This window comes from Gadus morhua, chromosome 20, assembly GCF_902167405.1.
Source record: "Gadus morhua chromosome 20, gadMor3.0, whole genome shotgun sequence".
Lineage (NCBI taxonomy): Eukaryota > Metazoa > Chordata > Actinopteri > Gadiformes > Gadidae > Gadus > Gadus morhua.
Genome location: NC_044067.1, coordinates 17443240 through 17456596, shown reverse-complemented (window position 1 = coordinate 17456596; position 13357 = coordinate 17443240). Strand labels below are relative to the sequence as shown.

Here is a 13357-nt window from a genome sequence, read left to right as displayed (position 1 = left end):
CTATAGACTGCACCCATGTGCAGCTACGTGCCCCATCCGTAAACGCACTCATATACATAATCTGGTAGGGAAATCATCTTTGCTAATTACCCTGGCTCAAGCCATGACTCTTTCATATTGGCAAACTCGACCTTTCCTGCCATATTCGAGGGGAATCCTCCCTTGGATGGGTGGCTGTTAGGGGACAACGGCTAACCGTTGAAGACATGGCTCATGACCCGATTTCTTATGCCAGCAACAGTGCGCGAAATTGTATTCAACAGGAAACACACACAAAGACGCAGTGTAATTGAACGTACATTCGGAATACTGAAAATGCGCTTCAGGTGTTTGGATAGGTCAGGTGGTACTTTACAGTATGGTCCTCAAAAAGTCGCAGCATTCTTTGTGGCATGTTGTGTTTTACACAACATTGCCATGAATCATGGATGTGTCCATGACATTAATGAGGATAGATTAGAGGACCTAAGGAGACGTGATGCTGAACTGCATGTGCCGATGCCATTACGTCCAAATGCCCCAGCAGCAGCACGGGAGAGGAGAGCTCATCTGTCAGAGGAGCTGCATCGTATATAGTGAGGTACGCAAACTAATGACATCTCCGCTCTATTGTTTAGCTGCATTGTACAATTATTACCATGCATTCATAACCTTGTGATTCAGAGAAAGTGAGCCCAAAACATCGAAATGTCCTTGAGACATTTTTTATTCGACTTGTCCAAATGTTCGTAGGCGTAAATGAAAAAAAAAAATACAAAACGAAAAATGAAAAGTTGCAAAGATTTGAAGGAGATTTAGCCGAAAAATAAATTATTTCCTCACTCCTCTGAACCTTTCTTGGCGTGCGCCTGGCAAATCCGCCATCATAATAGCAATCCGCCATGGAACAAGCGCCGATCGCTCTTAAAGGGGATGCGAGAAAACGCTCTGATTGGTTCATTGCACGTTACGCCCAAACCACACCTACGGGTAATTAGGCTGCTTCAGACCAACCCTTTTGACACTTAGGCCGCGGCGCAAGTGTCATTTATCCGCCTGTAAAATAGCGATAGTGCCGTAGAACCGCCCACAAAGCTACTTGCGCTTCCCACTTGCGTTTCGGACCGTTAAAATAGGGCCCCTTATGTTACATTTAAATGAACAGAAACATTTTATTTACGATTTGGCTATTTTATGACATTTGTTTGTATGGGATAATTATGCAGTGTATCCTGTATTATTATTGTGTATGATGTCAGAGACTTGTGATGTAACTGGTAAACTTGTTACACAATATATTGTCAGAAATTGTGTCATACTTTATTTTTATGCCTCATGTTATTTGTTATTATTTTGACGTCAGACAATGAGATTCCCTGCATATGAGTACAACTTAAGAATACTGTGAAGTCATTGTCACTAATAAGTTAATTTTCTTGCATTTTGCAGGAACCCAAATAATAAATGTGTAGCACCAGACTGAGCCTTTGGGTTTGCAGTCTGTGCCACGCTACAAAAGCATAGCATACCTTGCGACTGTGCTTCGCAGTATGCCTTGTGAAACCCAGTGTGCCTTGCAAAACCCTGTATGCCTTTCGAAACACCTTGTCACCAATTCACCTTGTCAGGTCAATGAAATGCTACCAGGAACGCCTAAAGGGCGTTCTTGTGTCAGGACGGAAACGCCCAAGCCTGCAGATGGACCCTTCTCGTAAATCAAGGCAAGGGTGCTTGTGAGGGAGGAGGGGCCAAGGAGGCTACTATAAAAGGGGAGCATTTGATAGTGTTTCCTAAGATCTACACTCCGACTCACAGTAAGTTCATCTCTGAAATGAGGTTTTACTGAAATGTTGTATTTGTTTGATTAAGATGTGGTTCATAAAGGAAAGGCAGTATATCTTTTATGAATTTTGTGAATGTATGTGATGCATTTATGAAAGTATTTTATGTTTATCTATCGGTCTTTGACAGTGTTTAACTTGGAACTTCTGTATACCACGTATACTGTTTAGGGCTTCTATAAACGTATTCAACTGTTTATTGCATTTTTAAATTTCAGGATTTGAACTACGCATATTGAAATGGCTCAAAATCAAGGTAATAACCTAAAACGTATACCATGAAGAATGTTAATATGATGATGAAAGCATGTTATCTTCTGTGGTGTTCTGTTCTTAACTGTCCAGGTACTTTACTTTACAAATACTTTTTTGTTGAATGTATTGTATGCTATTGCTGCTTTCTTGGTCTGGTCTCCCTTTTAAAATATGTGTTAGACAGAGACCAACCTGCTTAAAAGTAAAATATGCAATAATCTTTCTTTGAAATATCCTCTAAAAAACATTGTCAACATTGGGATAAGGTTAATTGGTTAAACTCTGCAGCAGAGTCATTTAAATCTCAAGCAGGCCTCACGTCTTACGGATGGGTGGGGTTTGGACAGAGTACGGAAAGGCAAGGGGGACGAGCAGTGTTTTGTTATTGGAAACTCATTTAGACTGAAAGATTCTTGCATATTGCACCAAATGAATAGAGTATTAACATCTCTCCTGTATGTGATCAGGAAAACCCTCCGTCTGCGAGCCACAACCAGCCTGCCCTCCTCAACCATTCTGTACTCAAATATACCCTCCTCAAATAGACCCTCCTCAAATATGCCCTCCTCAACCATGCCCTCCTCAACCATGCCCTCCTCAACCATGCCCTCCTCAACCCTGCTACCAGCAGGGCGGGCAACATGGAGGCCATGGACATGGTGGGCATGGACAGTGCGGGAATTAATAAAAATGTCGTTGTTGTTTAAAGATACTGTTTAACAATAAAATAAGAATTACCAGTTAAAAAAAAGAGTTTGGCCATAATATGTAAGGTGAAGCCTAATTGCAATTGTATCTGGTTGTGTATATTCCCGGAATATGTTCATTCTTCGTAATCTTCCTGTATAAATATAATTTGAGGTCTCGCTTAGAAACCCGATATCTCATGAAACCTTTGTAAGTTGTTCCTGCAAGAGGGCTTTGAAGAAGTATGCTCCTGAGCGCAGTGGCGGCTGGTGAATTTTATTATAGGGGGGGCTGAAAGTTTGTAAACCAAACCCCTGTAGGGGGGTCTGGGGGCATCCTCCCCCCGTAGATTTTTTTACGATTTTCCCATACAAATGAAGCATTCTGGTGCATTCTGACAAAATAATAAAGACAAAATATAACATTTCCTTACAAAGACAAATGGAGCCGGGGAACTAAGTTTAAACTTAATTTATTTGCCTTGTAGAATTCAGCAAGATTAAAAGTGCAAATACATCAATAATAATTGGGAATTGTACACAAGTTAACATTCTCTGTCTCTATGTGTGTTTGTGGGAGAGTGAGTGAGTGAGTCTAAAAGGGGTGAGTGGGTTACGGCCAATCTATTGTGTTGGTAACTTCACTCATAAATCTATCTACAGTCAAGTATGCATTTAGACAAATACGATAAAATATCAATATAATATGTGCAACCTTTTATGTGTGGTTGTTCAAGACACACTGAAGGCATGATGCCACCATAGGTTTGCAGAGAACTATATATAATATGCACACTGAATGCATGATGCCACCATAGGTTTGTAGGCTACTGTGGAGTGGGTAAGACTGTTTTTAATAGCAGGCTAGCATTTCCCGTTGACGTGCGCTAGCCTAGCACGAGCGAACTCTGCAACTAGAAGGACTGAATGAAATGTGTTAAACTGTCTCCAGTGACATAGAATACCAATGCTCACTTCAGAATCAGGCCCCATGTCCAAAATTCCGAACTACCCCTTTAAGTAGGTTCGCTGAAGTTGGTTCGGCTCACTCGATTGCGATGAGGATCTCGGCAGATCTATTATAGTAATGGTTTAAGTTTTAGTAAAACGCTGACGAATGTACGCAACAGCATGCGGAGGTGAGCCTACCTGTGCTCTGAGGTGAGCGGCGAGGGCAACGACCCGGAAGTGGACGGGCCGAAGAGGCAGGAAGCGAGAGTTCAGGAGGAAGGGCACGGCCTACTTTTATCCCCTCGACAAGCAATGATTGGCGAACGGGCCGGAGAGGGTGTGGTGAAACAGAAGCCTGTATCTAAGCAGCCGTGTTGCCTCATACCACTACATTATCTTACCTTATGGCCTGCACACTGCTTGTGAAGCTCTCGAGGGCCCTTGTGATGAAGACTGCATCAATGTCCTTCTTCTGGAGCTTCTGGTACAGAATGTCGTTGGGTGACCGCTTTTTTATTAACTATGTTCTTGGAGGTCCTGATTGTTTTAATGCCAATTTATCTGAATTGGATCGGCGACTAAAAGGAACTTCTTTCAGATACGCAACGGAATTGCACACATCAGCAGCCATGTTAAAATTAGCAAGTGACTTGATCGAAGATATCCCTTCGCGCTCTTTGCCTAGTTACGTATAACGCAAGCACGTTAGGGCGAGTCCCAAATCCCCATTGAAAATGCATTGAAGGCTCATTTTCCGAAAAAAAAAGTTTTAACATGACAGTCAATGGGAGAATCTTTGGGCGATTTTCCATGTCAACGAATTCTCCCAGAGAGGCGGGACCATTTGAAACGCGACTTGAATCTGACGATTCTGATTGGACAATGACAGATAATATGTCTAGAACACTGAAAACGATAGTTATGATATTATAACTAGTTCTATTACATGTAGGCTACGCCGTCTAGGCTTCGCCTTATGGGTGAAGCTGCGAGCGGAGCCCAATCAATGTACTCCTGCTGGACCCCAGTAAAAAAAAAAAAAGTCCCCAGGGCACGTAAGACTCAAAAAAGGCGAGGATGTGCAAAACACAACAGCTTAATAAAATACGAATTCCTCCTAGATCAAGCAAGGCGATGATCAAGTGAAAAAAGTGAGTCTGCAAAGACTCCGGCCCCAATTCGTCCTTCATGGAATCCATGAAAAGTGAAGGGAAAAACCAGAGTAATACGGTTTCCATTAGTTCCGCTACCAACGGGGGTGGAGCCACGGAGTTCGACTCTCCAATAAGGAGCTTCTCTCGTCCGTTTCTTATTTAAAAAACGGAGTGCCATTCTGGCAGACAAAACCAACTCGTCAATCGGCAGAGCGGTTCTCCGGAGCCACTATAATCAGGGACAATCTCTCCTGTCTGACCCGTTCCAGAAGAGGAAGGATCAGCTGGATAGTTCTGGGCGCCCGCGATATGCAGGGCTCTCAGACTGAGGAGATGCTGATGAGCCCAAAGCCAGAGCTCGACCGCCTTCTGGTGGAGAGCCGAGGAGCGCACTCCCCCCTGTTTGTTTATGTACGCCGCCACCGACAAGCTGTCTGTCCTGATCAGAACGTGGCGGCAACGTGCCAGGTGAAAGAAATGCAACAGCACTTTCCTCCTTTATGTGGACTGTAAGGGGCGTGCGCCACTCGCCTCCCACCGAGTGAGAGAGGCACGTTCCTCCCCAACCCGTCAACGAGGCGTCCCTGAAGACCACTACGTAGGACGTCACTCTGCCCAGGGGAACACCCCTGAGAAGGGTGGGGGGGTTTCCCCAATATTCCAGGTCTGGTGACACAGAACGGGGTAGGAGGAGCACCCTGAGCTTGTCTCTCACGGGGTCCAACCGTTGGCGAGCAAACCACCGCTGGAGTCTGCGCATAATGAGCAGACCCAGGGGAACCACAGGATGGGCGGCTGCCATCAGCCCTAATAGGCGCATGGTGGACAGCGCGGTCACGTTTCTGAGAACGCGAAAGCGGGAGAGTGCCAACAGGATGGCGTCTCGCCGAGGAGGCGAGAGCATCGCTGTCATGGCGGCTGAGACTAGGCCAAGCCCCAAGTAGATCATCTGCCTGCCGGGGAGCGGGAAGCTCTTCTCTCAGTTGATGGCAAAACCCAGGAAAGAGAGATGGTTTATCACCGTCATGGTGTCCCGTCTCGCAGCTTCCTCCTAGTTGCTCGGATGAAGTAGGTCGTCGAGGTAGCAGAGAACCCTCTTTCCCTGACGCCTGAGCGGTCCCAACGCCGTCTCCACACACTTCGAGAAGGTGCGCGGGGCCAGGGAGTAGCCAAATGGCAGGCACTGGTACTCGTACGCCACCCCCATAAAGGCAAAACTGAGAAACTTCCTGTGCGCCTGCCGAACAGGGACGAGGAAGTAAGCATCCTTGAGATCCAGGGATTTGAACCAGTTGCCCTCTCTCACACATCGGAGCAGCGCTCTGATAGTGAGCATTCTGAATTTCCTCGCGGCAACGAATCTGTTGAACACGCGAAGATCCAGAATAGGTCTCTTCTCCCCTGACTTCTTGGAAACCAGGAAGTAGCGGGAGTAAAACCCTAGGTGTGACTCGTTGGGGGGAACGACAGTGACGGCCCCCTTCTCCAAGAGATGGGCCACCTCTACTGCCAGAGCCGTGCTTGCCGCTGGATCCCGTAGCCTGGTCTCCACCAACCCCATAAAGGGTGGGGGACGGCGCTTGAACTGTATGGGATGACCCCATCTCAACGTGTTGTCCAACCACGATGGTAGAACGCACCGCTCAAGCCAACACACATAGCGGTCGGAGAGAGGGCGAACTGACAGCTGAGGAATGCTGTCCAGGAATAACCCGTATTCCACGGCCCCTACCGCCTTCACACAGTCTGTGGACCAAGGGGGGCATCCCATGAAAGGTAGGAGGCTCAGCGAGCGTGGTAGACGTTACAGAGGCTAGTCGCTGTACAAACAGCGAGCTGTATAGATGCCTCGCTCGTGTCCGCCGAACAGGCAACGAGCCGTCTGGCCGTAGCACTCATGACCGCGCGTTGTCCACTGGCTGTAACCACAGCGCGCAGACCCGTCTTCTGACCTTCCACAGACTGTAGATGGGAGGTAGAGGGGATAATGTGGGAAACTAGGAAACTAGTACAAGCGTCCGTATCCACGGGCTCGTGTAATGAGTCTCCAGTCTGCCCACGAAGCTCAAAGGGAAGCCGCTTCCTAGAAGCAGGTGAACCACAGGTTATGTAAACACGCCGTCTGGCCGCCACCTTACAGCCATCTTGCTGAGGGGGGGAAAGAGGTAATCTAAAGGAATATCGCTCTTTAGGGAGTATGTACTGCCGTTCGGTAACACGGGGATGTCTCTCCAACTGGCTGAGGATCTTTTAGTCAGACATGAGACATGAGTCAAAGAGGAAAGAGCAAAATATCCTCCAGGTATCTTTTCCAAACATAGCCACAACCCCCGATTCCCGTTGAATACTACGAACACAGGTATAAACCCCAAATGTCTCTTCTTTAAATCATCCACTAATTTCATGCAAGTAGTTAAACAAAGTTTTACAAGCTAAGTAATGGATGTTAGATCCAACATCTCAAATATGGATTGATGCCTCAGAACAACCAGACTTTTAAAGTAGTGTTCCTTTACCACTGGAACAGTCCAATCCTGCTTCCAGACCACTATAGTTCAGCCGCTTATAAAGGAGGTCTGGATTATAGTTCATCATAGGTCTCGATTGTTCTTGTTTTTTTTTTAAATCAAGTAACACCCTGGATACATTGTAATTTGGTTTCCGTTACCACCATGGTACCAAATAACCAGGGTTAACCAATTATCTTCTCCAGGCTGCAGAGGGTGGAAGCTGCTCACTTTTAATTATGCTATAGCCTTTCAACACAGTCGATCACAACATGTTGATTGGCCGTTTGAGAGACTTGTGTAGCACCCGTGGTCTTAGCCGGAAGGGGCAGATAGGATGCTAGCATCACTCCAGGTCCTAAAGAAGTTAAACACTAATGACTCACGAAGGGAGTTGGTGTTGGTTGAATAGATGAGCTATTTTAATGCCTTTCATCATAAAACATTGACATTTGGTACAAAATAAAGCTTTTGAAAATAACAAACAAACAAACAAAATCAAAATAATAAGTCCTTTGTAGCTGGATTCCACAGCTACAGTACTCCTTGGAAAAGGAGTTGTTTGGTCGAGGAATGTCTAGTTCAGGGGGGAATATCCAGATATGTGTCTTTCTCTTACTACTACCCGGATAGGTTAGTGTGTATCTATTTGTTGTCTTATCTGTTATGAATGGATCTTCACAATCGTCTATGGCGGTGTTCACGGCTGGCAACGCCGTATCCAATCCATCCACAGTTCTATTGGGCTAAGCTCGCCATCGTAGATGCAATCTTCCTTCGATCAAACAAAAAAAAACGACCGGAGATTCAAGTGAACAATATAATTCACGGTAGTTTTCTTGTAATTTCAATGTTCAGGTCCTGCCGTCTGTCCGCTTCAAGGTGACCCCCTGGAAACGGGGTGTGTGTAATTTCCTGTTACTGGAATTATGTTGAGCGCGCCCTACTGGAGAACTCATGTAATTGCATCTTTAAATAATAAAGGGTTTAGAGGCCCTATATTCCATATGGGTTACACCCTCCTCCCTTGACTCTGCATGAGTCCCTTCATGCTCTAATCGGTAGACTACAGGGGAGACGTCGTAGTCACCAATGGCATCAATGACTTTATTAAAGCTCTCTAAGAGACTCTGTGCAAAGGAGATTAAGGGTTTCCCCATCTGGATATATAGGAAGCGCTCAGGTGGTTGGCGCGACCTTCCAGATGTTCGTGTTGTGATGTTTTGATCATTTGTCTCTCCATCTGTGATAGTTCCACTTTGTTTGTTTTTGTCATCGGTATCCCCGGTTGGTTTGTTGTTCAGCTGCTGGGTTTCTTCAGCAGTTTCTCCATTTCCATCATCCTCAGCCATGGCTGGATTTCCATTTGTCATATCCGGTAAAGTTACATTCTCTTCAGCAGAGAGTTGCTCATCCATGATATCTGGTTCACCCCCTGGAACCAACTCAGGGACTGTTGCAACAGCTTCTGCCGGCAATACTGGGGAACTGCCTGCACAGGGTTCACCCTGGGGCTGGGGGGTCAAGGAGGTATTGGGCACTGGTGAGCAGTTAGCCTCTTCTGTTGGGGTTACAATTGGTTGCGGTCTCCTTGGGATTTCATAGACCTCAACTACTGTTTCTGCAGGGATGACAGGCAACTGGGTAGGACAGAAGTAAGAGTCGTCCTCAGAGTCTGAGTTCTCCACAGGGAGCAGAGGTTGGCTGCGCCTAGTTATTGGCCGGTGGACCTTTGGTTTGGCCGGCTCAATTTCCTCTTCAGTCAGGTTCCCACAAGCGAGTAGGTGATCCCTATGTAGGGTTCGGACGGGGCCGTCTCCATTTATTGGCTGTACTGTGTAAACAGGTAGATCTCCCATCCTTTTAAGAACTTTGTACACAGTGGACTCCCACTTATCCGCAAGTTTTTGTTTTTTCCTCAAGCGCAGGTTCCTTACTAACACTTGGTCACCTTCTTCTAGTGTTGATTCTCTTACTGCTCTGTCGAATCGTCGTTTGTTCCGTTCAGCAACCTTTTGGGAGTTTTTGGTTGCTATCTGATAGCTCTCTTGAAGACGGGCTCTCAGCTTTCTAACATACTGAGAGTGAGATTTTGGAGCACCGTCTTTTACTGGCGAACAGAATGCAATGTCCAATGGCAGCCTAGGCTGGCGCCCAAACATCAACTCATATGGGGTGAACCCGGTGACATCGTTCTTGGTGCAGTTATAGGCATGAGTTAGTGGCTTTACATGGTCACGCCAGTGGTTTTTCTCCTTTTCTTTTAAGGTTCCCAACATGCCCAGGAGGCATGTTGGGTTTCCTCTTGGGTGGTAAGGACTTGTGCGTACTTTAGTGATTCCAGCAAGGGTGCAGAGCTCTCGGATGAGTTGAGACTAGAAGCCCCTTCCCTGATCACTTAGTAGTCGCTCTGGAAACCCATAGTGCACCAAAAACTGTTCCCAAAGACTCTTGGCCACTGTTGTAGCCTTCTGATCTTTTGTTGGAATGGCTACAGCATACTTGGTATAATGATCAGTTATGACCAAGATGTCTTTGGTGTTGCTACTGTCGGGCTCCAAGGACAGATAATCCATGCATACAAGTTCCATGGGACGAGATGTTTGGATATTCACAAGAGGTGCTGACTTTCCAGGCGGCGTTTTCCTCCTAACACAACGTCCACATGATTTGATCTTGTTCTCTACATCCATAGCCATCTTCGGCCAATAGAACCTTGAACGGACTAAGTCGATGGTTCTGTCCAAACCCATGTGGCCCATATCATCGTGGAGGCACGTGAGAATGGTAGACTTCAGAAACTTGGGAAGCACAAATTGGTGAGTGGTGTCCCCTTCTGATAGACGAGTTCTGTAGAGGAGACCATTTTTCAACTCCAACCGCTTCCATTCTTTGAGCATCAGCTTGAGCTCGAGTGAGTCAGGAATGAGGTTTGGACTCGCTTTATTTCCAGATTCCAACATGTTGACAACTTGCTCAATGACTGGATCAGACCTCTGATGTTGTTGGAGTTCTTCTTCACTGTAAGTAGGTATGGTGGAACAACCTAGCATTTCCGCTTCTCCGTAGACGTCTGGCACTGCATCCGCAGTAAGTGCAAGGGACTCTACCAAGGTGATAGATGGTAGGTCGTCGTCAGCCTGACTCAACAGATGGCGGTTGCACAAGACAGTGACTGTATCAGCTGGTGTGTCCTTTTGGTTTGGAAAGGAAGATAGATGATGAGAAGCAAACTGTTGGATTCTCTCTCTCTCCTCAAGAGAAGCATGGTCTTCAGGCAGAGTGTCATGAGGCCGCCTGGAAAGACCGTCTGCGTCTTGGTTGCTCTTTCCAGCACGATACTTTATGTTAAAGTTAAAGGTTGAAAGAGCAGCAAGCCAGCGGTAACTGGTTGCGTCAAGTTTTGCAGATTTCAGAATATACGTCAATGGGTTGTTGTCTGTTACAACCGTGAACGTGTTTCTGTAAAGATAGTCATAAAATTTCTCCACAACCGACCACTTCAAAATTCCAGAATTTTCACTTCCTTTTCACTGGGCGAAAGCCCTCTGCTTGCATAAGCAATAACACGCATTTTGCCTTTTTGTACTTGGTAAAGGGCGGCACCTAAACCAGAAGTGCTTGCGTCTGTATGGAGGATGTAAGCGATTTTTGGATTGGCGAAGCCAAGTATGGGAGAGGAAGTGAGTTTGGTTACAATCGCCTCAAATGCTGCTTTGCAAGCAGGTGTCCACCGGTCGGCGAAGGGTTCTTTGTACCCCCAGAGCAAGATGTAAGTTTTCTGCGCTTTCTGTATGGTGGATAGCCTCCTGTAAGATCGTTTAGAGGTTTGACTATCTTGGAATAGTCCTTTACGAACCGACGATAGTATCCTGCGAAGCCAAGAAACGATTTGAGTTCACTGAGATTTTGGGGTCTTGGCCAGGTGTGGAGGGCACTGACCTTCTCAGGATCAGTTTCAACTCCATTGTTTGAAACAATGTGCCCTAAATAGCGCACAGAGTTCTGAAAGAAGCGACACATATTTGGTGAGAGTTTCAAGCCATTTTCTCTAAGCTGCTGGAGGACATGCAAAAGCCGGGCTTCATGCTCCTCCAATGTGCTTGAGAACACAATGATGTCGTCTAAAAACACCAGCACTTCCTTCAGATTGAGACTGCCCATGCACCGCTCCATTAATCGTTGGAAAGTACTGGGGGTGTTGGTAATGCCCTGGGGCATGCGGTTAAACTCGTACAACCCCAGAGGACACACAAAGGCGGTCTTAGCTTTGCACGTTCTTCCATCTCTATCGGGTAATAACCAGATTTCAAATCCATTACTGAGAACCATTTGGAGCCGGCAAGAGCAGAGAAAGCTTCTTCAAGATTGGGAAGTGCGTAGGCATCTCGTATTGTCAGAGTGTTAAGCTTCCGATAGTCGATGCAAAGACGTACCTCTCCACTCTTCTTCCGTACTAAAACGATTGGCGAAGAGTAAGGTGACTCAGATTCACGAATCACTCCTGCATCAAGGAGTGTTTGCAGATGTTTCCTTACAGCTTCATAGTCTTTGGGATGGATCGGTCGGGACTTTTGCTTGAAAGGTGTTTCGTCTTTCAAGTTTATGTGATGTTTAACTTTTGATGCTTGCCTGAAATCAAAATCATTTTGGGCAAAAACATCACCATAAGCTTTTAGACTCTAGACTGTGTTATCTTTTCATTCCACTCTCGTGGGAGAGGGGAATCACCGAAGTCAAATTGGAGACCTGACTTGGTTGGATCAACTGTTGTCTGAGAAGCGACTGCACAACATTTCACAGCGTCAGTTTTCTTGTCAGAATTAGGTAAATTGTCATAGATTTGTTCAGGAGCATGGAGCTCGGCAATGACACAACTGGATGGGAGTGTTACATCATGCTCATTTTCATTTTTTACCCACACAGGTAGCTTGTGAAGACTCTTCTTGGGCAAAGTGACAAGACAACACTCTACAAAGATCCCACCAGGTAAGGTGGATGTGCTTGGCTGTTCGACAATAGCACATTCGTTGGTTGTGTTGGCCTTGACGTAGACTTCAAGAAGCACTTTCCCTTGTGCAGGTATAACTCTCTGCTCTTCGTTTTTCAGAGTTATCAAGCCAATTCTTCCTGTGGAGTTCACTTCCTTCCGGAGCTTTAAGGTGCGAAGGATCTGCCTATAGGCTATAGCCATAGACAGGGGACAAGTCATGAGAGTTTTTTCCATGACAGTGTTCATCATACAAGACATCAAGTGTGTTGGTTCCGATCAGTACAGGTAGGTCACAGTTGGAGCGTATGTCAGGAACAACCAACGCCAAGCTAGAGACCTCAGGCTCTGTTTCAACAAAGTTTTGGGCAAACTTAAGAATGAGTGGCACATAACCCAAATAAGGAACGTTTTCACCACTAGCGCCCTCAACATCCAGGCCATTGATTGGTTGAATGGGATTCTCTGAAAGATGGCTGTTGTAGAAAGAAGCAGAAACAGTGGTCACCCAGTGTCGAGGAGACATTACAGTTAACTCCTGACACTGTGACATTAGCCGTACATTTCTCTCCTACAAGCCCTTTTGGTAACTTAATTTGATTTTCTATCTTGTGGGTGCGAATGGATGATTGGGTTTTCGATTTGGTTTTAGGACATTGATGCTTGAGTTCAGTTCCTGGCAGTCCCTTGACAGGAACTGAGGTTAGTTTAAATTATGTCTGTTTTGTTCCTCCCAGGCTTGTTGTTTTCGTTTGAACTCTTTTCTTTTCATGTGAACTTGTTCAGGGTTTGGCTCATTACTGCAGGAAGGCGCAATATGGCCGTCCTCTCTTTAAATAATAAAGGGTTTAGTAGCTCTATATTCCATATGGGTTACACTTGGTTGGAATTTCTGGATTGGCGCCTAAATCAGCGATAAAACCAGAACTGAAAACAGCAACCAAATCTCTCCAATCGTTGCAGCACTACATTGAGAGCTGTTTGTTGCCGAACC

The 13357-nt window shown here is 45.9% G+C and overlaps 2 long non-coding RNA genes across 2 annotated transcripts; both read left to right on the top strand.

Moving 5' to 3' along the window:
* The first annotated feature begins 1681 nt into the window (after nucleotides 1-1681).
* Nucleotides 1682-3189, top strand: LOC115533200 (uncharacterized). The gene is made up of 3 exons (XR_003974155.1): nucleotides 1682-1793; nucleotides 2039-2076; nucleotides 2543-3189. It is a non-coding gene; the product is annotated as an uncharacterized LOC115533200 (long non-coding RNA).
* A 3019-nt stretch (nucleotides 3190-6208) lies between these two features.
* Nucleotides 6209-13354, top strand: LOC115533202 (uncharacterized). Its single transcript, XR_003974157.1, has 3 exons — nucleotides 6209-12362; nucleotides 12484-12535; nucleotides 13016-13354. It is a non-coding gene; the product is annotated as an uncharacterized LOC115533202 (long non-coding RNA).
* The last annotated feature ends 3 nt before the right edge of the window (nucleotides 13355-13357 follow it).